Raw genomic sequence first — 12,137 nt, 5'->3', positions numbered from 1 at the left:
AACCAGTCAGACGCAGATTTGCAGTTCTCTTTTAATCTATTATTGCAAATTAAAGAAATGTCTGTGCTGCAGATGCATCAAAAAGGAGTGTGTGTGTGGGGGGGGAAATAAAAAAATATCTTATGATGGGGGCTGGGTGAAATATCATTGGAACTGGTGGATGTAACAGCTGCCCTTCAGTCAAGATAAATGTAAAAATTCCATTCTGGAATAGTGAGCTTAAATTACAGAAGTCACTGCCCAAAATACAGGCCACATGCAAGGCCAGTTAGGAACCTAATCAAGGTGGGTGGAAGGATTTCACTAGGAACTGAGTGCAAATATAGCAAGCGGGGTATTATTTGATAGGCGGGGAAGGGGGAGTGAGAAACAGCAGAAAACACCACTAATGCACATGGAAGGGCATCAAGGAAGCCTGACAGGCAGACAGAGAAGCTCTTATAGCATGACCCTGAGAAAAAACTAATAAAGAGATATTTTGGGGGAAAGTACTGGCTGGAAAGAGGCTTAGAACTGTGAGTAAATAAACTGCCTCCTGTTATTTTATTCCTACTCTAAGTGGGGAACTGAGACTTGAAAACGAACAAGATTGCATCAAAAATACTTGACTCCATCATCAATTTATCCCCCTAAAGTAAACAAGAAGAACCCAAATATTGGCTAACTACTTGGGTCAAAAGGGGTAATAAACCAATTATAGAAATGTCTGTGCTGCAGAGGCACCAAAAAAAGGAGGGGATGTGGAGTAGCGGGAGATTGTACAGGAACGAAAAAGACCTCAGGGATACATTTGATCGAGTATTATCAAAACAAATGTACTATGTCAGACTATTCCACGTGTTAGATATTAGTAAGTAAAATCTGGCTGACCCTGAGTTAGCTGCTAAATCAGTTGATTGTTACTCACCCCCTAAGAGATGTGACCTCATCTCACACTCAGTACACTTTTAAATTACTATGATAGGAGTACACAGAATTACCTCCAATGTGTACGAGCAAGCATGATATCCTTACAAGTTACAGTTCTCCTTTTCTACTGCTTAACCTTCCTACAACCTCAATCTGTGCTCGCTTTGAGGATCAGGCCTTGTCTGACTTCCAAAGCACTGCAGCTTCTTTAAACTAGCATCTCCTACAAGTATGAAAAATAGAAGGTGCACGAATACTTTATTTCCATTTTCTATAGATGTGGTTACATTTTCTATAGATGCAGTGGTAAAACGGATCTATGCAGTTCACAAGCAGGCATGCGTAGTTTTTGTTTTGTTCTTATCTTTCATTGCTTGGCATATCTTTTTAGAAGCTTTAAACTAAAATGCATTTTTCTACCATTTTTGCCCTTTTTCTGTTAGTAAACCTTGATATTCCCCACCTCTTTTGTTTTTCCTTTGTGTGTGTATGTCTGTGTGCACTAAACTGTTACTAGATTTGCCTGTTACGTTGGGGTACGCTCATTTATTAGGGTTACTCTTCTGGGGGGGTGTTCTGTAATTCTATCAATGTACTGCTTGTGTCACTTGTGTTTTCATATGGAGCTCTACTTCTCCCTTCTGTAAGTCCCCTCCCAATGGAGCTATGCTGCAGGACCTAGGTTCCCCAGGGCTGGGTTCCTCCAGCCCCATAACTGGATAAACAAACACACACACACATTAACAGAGCAAGTCTGAGTGGACCGGGTCAATCAGCACTTTCAAGCTGACCCCTTATATGTCCCTGGACTCAGTGGACTGGGTCAAACAGCACTTTCAAGCTGCCACCCTTATGTGCCAAAGGTACCGCACCAGAATAGAGTAAGCCTGAGCAGGCTGGGTCGAACAGCACTTCCAGGCTGCCACCCTTATGTGCCCCTGGATTCAACAGACTGGGTCAAGCAGCACTTTCAAGCTGTCACCCTTATATGCCACTGGACTCAGTAATCTGGGTCGAGCAGCACTTTCAAGCTGCCACCCTCGTATGTCACAGGTTCCGCACATCCTTATCCCCAATTTTGTTTCACAATTGTACTGGTAGTAACCCACTTGATGAGCAAACCCCACAGTATTTTTGGGCGCTACAGGGATCTTTAGCTTAGGTAAGAGAAGTGTTGCTGCAGAGTGAATGGGGAAGCTAAAAACACAAAAGAGTAAAGTTCAGAGAGAGAGAGAAGCAACCAGCTTAACGATAAAAGTTATTTATTGAATAATAGTGATAACCACACAAGGAGAGCCTAAACAAACATAATAGTTACATTATTAAAGGTTACAAAAGTCATATATAGAAAACTATACCTGATCAAATAAGTCAGGGTTACAAAGTTATACCTGAGGTAGAAAAGAAAACAGAGCGAGCGAGCTGGGGTCTCACCACTCCATGAAGCTTGAACTGGTCGGGGTTCCCAGGTGATGGCGGTAGCTCAGGGTCCTGAGTGCTGGAGACAGGCAGAGCCCCCAGCACAATCAGTCAGGAGATGAAGTCCCAGTGGAACTGATGCAGAGTTTGGATCCATGCATCAGAACACTTACTGGAGCATGGGTAGGGGTTTTTGTAGGGAAAATACAATGGTTCAAGGGAGAACACTAGATTTGTTTATGGGTAAACTGATGACTCAAGGGTTTTCTTAGACAATAGGAGCTGATCACTCCTAGCTATGGGTGGTGTTCCTTCCAGGGAGCTCACAATGCAATTAGGCTGCTTCAGTATTTTGGATATCAATCAAGGATTCATTACTAGAATTGGTCTGATAACTGCTGAGCTGGGTGTGTGCATACATAGGTTCATTAACATATGGAGCAGAGATCCCCCATGATGCAGTGCTTCCCTGCTTTTCTGGTCCCAGAGTTCAGTGTGGTTCTTGCCTTGGAATCTCTGTTCTCCATTCTGTATGCTAATGGAGATGCCTCCCTGTCCCAACTTTGATGCAGATGAGGCTAGGGGAGTTGCCTTTAATCTTGTCACCCTTGTCAGGAGGGGTCTAGGTGTGTCTCCCACCGCCCTTCACTGCTCTCTGCAAGTCTTTTCTCTGATCGGTTTTGGTTCAAGCAGAGGCTGGGGGGGCGGTGTCTTTCATGAGTCAGACAGGCTGGATACTGCGCCCTGGTTCCCCAAGAACACAGAGCTGACTGGTATCAAAACCCTTTAAAGATCATTTTCTTTACTTCCTTTGCTTATCAACAATGATGTCTGTGGACACATGTACAGTTTTAGGATGCTGTCTGTTCATTAACTGTTGGTTCCAAACCAGCAGGAGGAGCTCACACATTGTAGTTTGGTTTGTCCCCATAAAATGATGGGGAAGGGAGCATTTTCTTTTCTTTTTTTCTTTTAGTAACAGCAGTGGAGTTTTTCAGCATGTAATTAGAATTCATGATACACCATCTCCCTCCCCTCACCTTAGATTATTACTGCTTTAAGTTAGACAAGATTTGAGGACTGATATCCAGAAGTGCTGATAACCCACGGGTCCCATGGCTTTAAGCTGGAATTTTGGGTGCTGAGCACTTCTTCAAATCAAGTCTAACTAAGAGAATTAGAGTATATATAGAAGCTATTCATTATGTATATTGTCTATGCTGTTCTGCTGGAGAGTCAGTGGAGGGAGTTTAGATCTTTTAGTCTTATTTGAGAGGTATTCTAATGTCACCATGATGCTGGTGTACACCCACAGAAGTAAATACAAATAGAAATGCTATTATCTTCAAGCTCTGCCAGAAACGAGATGTGAGTGTGAGGTCAGCAGTCAGTGTTTGACAAATGAGAAGGAAAAAAAAAAAACAGACAAAAACGGTGTATAGAGAACATTTTTTGAAACCCCTGTGACCATAACAGCATCCCAAAGCAATTGGGCAAGGGGCTCGCTGCTGTCTGGTAGTGAGTTACAGCCATCCTCATGAGTTCAGTGTACCCCAACCCACTAATGTCATAACCTGTATCTCAAAGGTGACATGTAAGAGATCAATAGAAAGCTAATATCATACTGATAATTAATATTAGTGTGTGGTGTATGTACAGAGGACAAATTCAAAATTACAAACATATTGGAAGTTATGTTCTTAAAATGTCTCTGCTAGACAGGGCTAAAGTTATCCCAACCTAGACAAAGGAATGTGGTTCTGCCACCTTGAAACTACCTTGAACAAAGGCTGTACCTTGTTGTGTTAAGTCTTAGCCACTAGAAAGCGTTTTTAATTTTATTTGCTTGTAACCATTTCTAACTCTGTCCTTTATACTTGAGCTCTCCTAAAATCCTATCTCCTTTTGTTAATAAACTTGTTTTGCTTTTAATCTAAGCCAAGCTGTGTTGGATTTAAAGTGATCGTTAACTCTAGGCAAACAAACTTGCATCCGAAGAAGTGAGGTTTTTACTCACGAAAGCTTATGCCCAAATAAATCTGTTAGTCTTTAAGGTGCCACCAGACTCCTTGTTGTTTTTCTAGGCAAACACACATTATTATTTCTCTGAATGTTCCGGGAGAAGGCTGGACACTTCAGGGCAGATGATTTTAGGTAAATTCAGGAGTGGGAGTGTATTGGGCTCACCCATGCAAAAGGTAACTGGGTGATAGAGACTAGAATGGGGATGTTATGGTGCAACAAACAGGCTGCTGGGCTCAGAGTTGCTGAGTCAGAGCTGCTTAACACAGAGACACTCAGTGTATGCTGGTCTGCTGGCTGTCTGTGCCCAAGCTGTGAGCCACAGCAGCACAGCATTTAAGGCATCCAGGGTAACAGGGCAGGCAGTGACACAACCCATCACTGGTCTGGATTGCACCCCAGAATGTGACACCGCTTCCTCCTCAATTTTATGTCCTATGTAAGGATTGGATCCTTTTCATACCAATTCATCTGACCATATGTGGCAGTAAATCCCATCCTACCCTTGAAGATGATGGGAATTTTGCCCACTTATCCTTGCTGAAGTTTGGGGGAAAGAGTATTACAATGAAGCATGCAGGGCCGGCTCCAGGCACCAGCTTAACAAGCAGGTGCTTGGGGCGGCCAAGGGAGAGGGGCGGCACCTGCGGCAATTTGGGGGCGGCAGGTCCCTCACTCCCTCTAGGAGCGAAGGACCTGCTGCTGAACTGCCGCCGCCGATCGTGGCTTTTTTTTCCCAATTGCCGCTGCCGGTCGCGATTGCGATCGCGATCGCGGCTTTTTTTTTTTTTTGCTTGGGGCGGCAGAAATGCTGGAGCCAGCCCTGGAAGCATGGAAACAAAACAAAAGGAGACATGGAAAAGTTCATTTTTAATGAAGATATACTGCCCGAAAAGGCAAAGATCTCTGTGGGTAGCTAGGATGGGGTATAGAATGCCAATTGCTACCAAATGGAACAACTTAAATTCTTTAGCAGATTTATTCCTTGGTCATTTTGAAAGTAAGCAGCGATCCAACTATGGTTCATGGTCTGTTTAAGAGACAGTTACGTCCGCTCAGGTGTTTCTGTCAGTGATGTAAGGTTTCACCACTGCAGTAATATTGCTGAAATGTGTGGGGAAGCACTACAAAAATCAAGTGTTGCTGTGTCTTTTTGTTTTATGTTTTTAGTTACCTTTATTAATGGTAATATAAGCCATTTCAGAGTACAAGGAGAATTAAAGAGAAAAACACATACATCATAGCCAACTGAATGAGACAAGCTATTTGTGACCTTCAAGAAGAGTATGTATAAACAATTTGTAAAACACATATAATTTAAAATTGTTCCTAAAGTACCTAAGGTAAGTGCTTAATGCTCTGCTTTGTTTTATTCTATTGTAATGTATTTTAATTTGCTTTTTATAGCTTTTTCCTATTATCCTATCTTCAAAAAACTCAAGACCTCTTTTTAAATTTGTTGTTCTCTCTCCTACATCTATTATTTTGGGTAGGTATTTTTTTGTCTTCATGGTTATAGTCATGAAGGTTCTATTAGAGATGAGATGGATATACATTTGTTAGCTGTCATCATCAGATTTCAAAAAATATTTTCTTTTCTAGTTTTAAGACTATTAGGCCTTCCTTTGCCATCAGAAAAATAGGACTCATTGAAATAAATCCCTTAAAATCCATTGGATTTTGTTGAATGGCTATTTGATTATTGTTTTCTGTTCTTTGGTTTTTCCCTGTAAGATCTATTTATTGCCTTGCTGAGGGAAGCAAAGCATTGTGCATTGAGGGTGGGGGAGGGGGAAATGGTCACTGAGAAAATATTGTTCATGTGTTCATCATGTGTCCTACTATTACTTGCCTCATTAAAGTCAAAGAAAAAATATTCCATCTTTCCAGATCCCTGTCACAGCATACAGAAATGAGGCATACAGTATTGTAGTGTGGCTCAAAAAGGTCATTTTAGTTCTGAAATCATTTCTTTCCCCAGGAATTTAAAAATATTTTGAGATAACAACTAATTTCAGAGCAAAAAAGACTTTCCTCCAAAAATCACAAAATTCTGTAGAAATTTCAGCATGGGGTTCTAATTGGCAAATCCTTAAAACTTTGTAAACTATGGCATGTGTGTGTAGAGGTATATCAACTAGAATACAAAAGATACTTATGTGGGACAGAAGCAAGAGTGTGCAGGGGGAGGGGGCCAAGAGCTTAGGGCATACACCTTTTTAATCTTTATATAGTATCCGATTCAAGCCCCAACCACCAATATAACTACTTGGTGCTTCAAAGAGGCTAATTTCCCACGCTGAGGAAAACTGAGTGAAATTGATTGAGAGGAAAAAAATAGACAGAAAAATGTGAAAATCTGGAGTTCTTTGAGAACATCTTCAAGAAGAATTTATTAAGTGACCAAAAACTATGGCAGAGACACTGTAGAAGACAAACAAATGATAGGATGCCAATGGAAAATAATGCAAACACAACCTGAGGTCAGTCAGACCTGGAGGACAACTAGGTGGCGGGACATTGTACACAAGGACATGACCAGGCTGGGTTTACTGGAGCAAAAAGCCATGGACAGGAATGAATGCTGATGCTGTATTTCTCCATGTGTCTGTAAAGATGCATTGGGATGAGGAGAAGAAGAATATAACAAATGGAAAAAAGGGAAATTGATAGCAGTAGATTTGCTGGGGTTACACTTAATTTTTAGTGTACTTGCTCAATCAGAGCTAGCGTGCGTATGTTTCCTCAAGCTGAGAAATACACTCCAGCTCAAAGTCTCAACATATCCTTAGTGGCCTCTGATATACGGGGAGTCAGACATTCTGGACTTAAACTCTGAATCTATGAGCTCAATGGGAAGATTCCCATAGACTTCACTGGGCTCTGGATCAGATCCATATTGCAATGTGACAGCAGCACATTAAGCTATAACAGTGTATTGGAGCCATATTGATAGTAGTCATGCACTCTTTTTCTTATCTAAGACTTAAAGCTGAAGTGGTGAAAAAGTGATTGTCCACTGAAGGTACCATTAACTTCAGATTCTATCCTGTTGTCACTTAGGTAATATCTAATTCAAATGATCACAGAAAGCATTTTACAAATTTTAGGAAACTGATGTAATTCTGTTATATAAGTGAAAGCAAAATTCTTACTCTGGCCTTTCAAAACTGCTGTGAATCTCAGTAATCTTGACAAGTAAGCCAAGGAAGGACAGTAGATCATCTACAGTTTCTATCTGCAAAAAGTCATCCTTATCTACCTTCATGGTGCTGAATCTGGAAAAATAAATGATCAATCATGATATTATATATTAACACATCTGTTGTAACAGGTCTAATCGGCCCTTTTAGCTAGCCCTGTTCCATTATCAGATGAGCTGGGAAGAGGTTAGGTGGTCCTTATAAAGATGCTGAGAGAGATCAGTAGGAAGGAGGTTGGCTCCTGTGATTGGTGCTGGAGTAGAGAGAGGTGATGAGTGAAAGGCTTCTGGGCCCTGTGGCCTATGTTATTCAGGGAATAGCTTTGTTTTGTGTTTCTTTGCAAGGTGTGTGGTGTTGGTTGGTTGGCTGGTTTGGGGTTTTTTGTCTGTTTGTTTTGTTTTTAGAATTAATAAAGTGTGCCCTGAGCAAAGGGCCTGAAAGAGGTCTGGATGTGGTATGTAATCCTTCCTGGGCTGGGGAGACAGGCCAGCAGCCTACATCTCTTTCTATATATTCATATTGTCCTGGCTTCCAGGCAATCAGGAAATATTTGGATTCCAGAAATGTGTGTCTTAACTCCTCCCCAAACATATCAAAATCCTTCTGTGAAAACATATACCTGGGCTGTTAATCCAAACCACCACCACTCCTACTAGTTGGCATATATGATTCCTGTTCCCTGGGCTTGGAGTCTGTTACACCATTCTAAATTCATTAACTTCAGGGGGGAAAACTTGAGGTCAACTGCTACTTCATTAATTTCCTTTGGCCATTTATACATCTGTCTTATGAAGAGTACTACTTACAAAAGGTGAGTTTGTTATGTAAGAAAATAAAAGTTCGGTCTGTGTGTGCTCTCATAATTTCTCTATAAAGATACCATTAGGAGCTATAGTTAGATAAATAAATGATAATATGCACTCCGATATTCTGCATATAATCATTCTCTAAACAAAGTAAGACTCCCCAATTCTCTTTCACTTCTTTTATTTACAGAGACATCACTGATACTTTCTATTTGAGATACTGGTAGTATAGAAATGTTATTCTTACTGGAGTAAAGTAACTATCATTTTTATTTGACTGGGATTGTCCCAGATTTTCATGTGATGTACTAGTGTCCCCATGACATTTTTGAGACCCCCCTGAAATGTCCTAGTTTTTCATTTCATCAATCAAAATACTTGGTGGGTGTAGTGGTATTTTTTGTTTTGTTTGTTTATTTGTTTTGGTAACTACAAAATGAATGTTCAAGCTGTATTGCTATGCCAAGTAGAATTAGCTCTCTGTTTACCAAGAACAAAGAGACATGTGGAATGAGTATCCAATGAAATAAACAGCGCTTACAGTGAAGAAAAAAGTCCAAGGAGTGTAGATACTAACAAAGCAGTTCTTTTGGCCAAAATGAATATTCTTTGGTGTTTTGTGATAAACTCATCCAGAACACTCTTTTACTGAAAAAAATCTTCCACTCCAGTGGAGTCAAAAACAGGAAGGGGTACCACTTAGTCAAATGAAAGTACATTCTTAATTTCAGAACCCTAAAATAGGTCACCACAAACACATTCATTTTTTTAGTTTGAAAATATGGTCAGTTTATGTTACAGCTCTCCTTGTCGCTAGAGGAGTAACTCCAGTTCCGGGATCCTGGCTCCTTCTCAGTTCCCTTCCTGTCCCACATAGCCACATAACTGCTCCTTTTCAGTCACTAAGAGCAGAGTTATTGTGGCTGGGTGAGGGTGATTGTGAGCATCTAGGTTCAGTTCTTCAAAGATACTTAGATGTCTAACTCTTGTGGCGGTGATATGCTTGAATAAGTTGGAGGATGTAGGCCCTAATGACTCCATGTGGCTTGCAATGGCTGGGAGTCCATGCCTCTGTGATACAGTTTGACTAGGTAATTGAACGTGGCCAGGTAACTAGATGATTAAGTGCATTTCTTTAACTTGCTGAGTGAGTATGGTGGGTACGGCTATGGAATTCTTCTAGAGACACAGTGATGATAATATTCTATACTTTTTAAAGGATTCACAATTAGGGCTATGCAAAATGTTGTGGATCAGTTTCAAGGACATGGAAATGTTTCTCCTGGCTTCAATCTGAAACCACAGACAGGCTCAGGTTCACTTGAATCCATACCCAGGTTTGCTAAAAGGGTTTGTGAACTATTCAGTGAACCTGGGCCGTGTTTCAAGTTTGCGGAGAAACAGGAAACCAGCCATTTTCCACCTAGTTTCAGGTTTAGTTACAAGCATTTCACATAACTCCCTTTGCAGTGCTCTTTTTGTTTTTCTTTGACTGGTTTGCATGACAAAAGAGACCATAAAATTAATTTCTACTACATAATGGTTAGTTGATTCTCAGGAATGATATTAACAAATCAGAAGCATCTGTGGCTTAGACATCTTCATATGTGTTCATTTTCTTCATATTTGTGAAGTAAACTGAGTGTGGGAAATCACAGAAAAGACTTGTAAATAATCTGGACATTCAAATGGCTTTTGGATTTGAATGAAAAGTTTAAAAATCACATTTGTGAAATGGAATTGAGAGATCCCATAGTACCTTGTCCTTCAGAGAACAATCAAAAATAAAAACGAACTGTGTGTTTATCAAAACTAAGGGCGCGTCTATACTTATAATGTGTGGTAAAGATGCTGTATACTGACGGGACAGAGCTTTCCTGTCGGCATAAATAAAACACCCACGCAAGTGGCAGAAGCTATGTCGGCGGGAGAAGCTTTCCCACCAATATAGTGCTGTGCACACGAGCACTTATGCTGGCGTAACTTATGTCAATCAGGAGGGTGAAATATTCACAGCCCTGAGTGACATACATTTTGCTGATATAAGTGATAGTATAGACAGGATAATACTCAGAAGACATGTTACTTACCCACTAACAAAAGCAAACATTCATTAATAGAGGATTTGTAATGTACATTTTATATTAGGGTCACATGGATGGAATTTAGTGTGATGCATTCAACAGTAGCACTAAAAGGGTTAAAGTAGATTTAAGCACAACTTTATTCAGATTAAGGAATGCTGTCAAGTGACAAATCATAGGCCTAATCTTGTAAATGCAAAATGTGTGTGTAAAACACTATCACTCTACTGGTCAGGCATAAAGATGTAAATCATTACACAAGAAGCAAGGCAGAGAATAATGAGGCTCCATATATTTGAAAAGGGCCCTTACCTTTCTTATGCTATTTACCTAAATTGCCTATATTACTAATTACTATGTTATGTACTAGAACTTAAAATTGATTTTGTCACTTTCTTACCTAATGCATTTCACTCAGCTTCAGAAAGATAATAGATTAGACAATTTCATTTAGATTTCTTATCAGTTTCACTTTCTGCTCCTCATGCATTAGCACACAGCTGCAATGTTTAGCTTGTGAATACTGTAGGAGAATGTTTCAATCAAAACAAAAATTTATTGTTAGGGTTTTTGTGTTTGTTTTAATTCATGAAAACTTTTTAATTATTGTTAGGCTTTATAAATCCTACCTCTTTATTTCAGTGACAAAATAGTTTTCATTCTTTTAGTTTAAAAAAAAAAGATTCACACAAGATTCAGTTGTCAGAACTGAAAAGGCATAGGTTGTGAGTAGAGCAGTGAGAAGACCATGGGCACAATCCTGCAACATTTACTCACACAAGTAATTCTTACTCACCCACTGTCTGAGAGAGTAAAGCATATTCATATGAGTATGGATTTGCAAGTATGACTCCCATGTCTATCAGCTCAGGTCTCATTCAAAATCTAGACCCTGTCATAGGTGGAGGTGGTGTCCACCTTATAACTCTTAGCCCAGTGTTAGAGAACTCACCTGGAAAGTGGAAGAGACAGATTCAATTCTCCCTCCTCTTGCAGAGGGGGAGAAAGGATTTTTGAGTGAGATCTCCCACCTTTCAGAGGAGTTCTGTAACCACTGAGCTATGCGATATTCTGATGTAGGGGGGTCGGGTCCTACAATCTTGCCTGTTGAAGCTGTTCAACTATGTATAAATAGTCCAGTCCTTAGGCCATCCACTGGGAGGTGAGAGACCCAAGGACCTGTCCCTCTGCTCCATCACTCTTTCATTATGTATCCATGGTGGAATAGTTTCAACAAGAGAAGCTGAGGGAGCCCCACAACAGAATATCACATAGCCCAGTGGTTAAGGCACTCCTGAGAGGTAGGAGATTCCTTGTTCAAAATTATTTCTCCCTCTTTGGCAGAGAGGGGGGAATTGAACCTGGGTCTCCCACATCCCAGATGAGTGCTCTACCCACTAGGCTAAAAGTTACAAGGTAGACACCACTTCCTCAGGCTGTTTTGTGTGAGTGAGGCAGGCACATATCACCTAAGCCAGGGGTGGGTAAACTTTTTCGCCCGAGGGCCACAGCGGGGTTGTGGGGGGAGGGATAGCTCAGTGGTTTGAGCATTGGCCTGCTGAACTCAGGGTTTTGAGTTCAATCCTTGAGGGGGCTATTGAGGGATCTGAGGCAAAAATCTGTCTCGGGATTGGTCCTGCTTTGAGCAGGGGGTTGGACTAGATGACCTCCTGAGGTCCCTTCCAATCCTATGA

Source organism: Terrapene carolina, unplaced genomic scaffold, assembly GCF_002925995.2.
Source record: "Terrapene carolina triunguis isolate 2854851 unplaced genomic scaffold, T_m_triunguis-2.0 Scaffold68, whole genome shotgun sequence".
NCBI lineage: Eukaryota > Metazoa > Chordata > Testudines > Emydidae > Terrapene > Terrapene triunguis.
Note: the sequence above shows the minus strand (reverse complement) of the source record.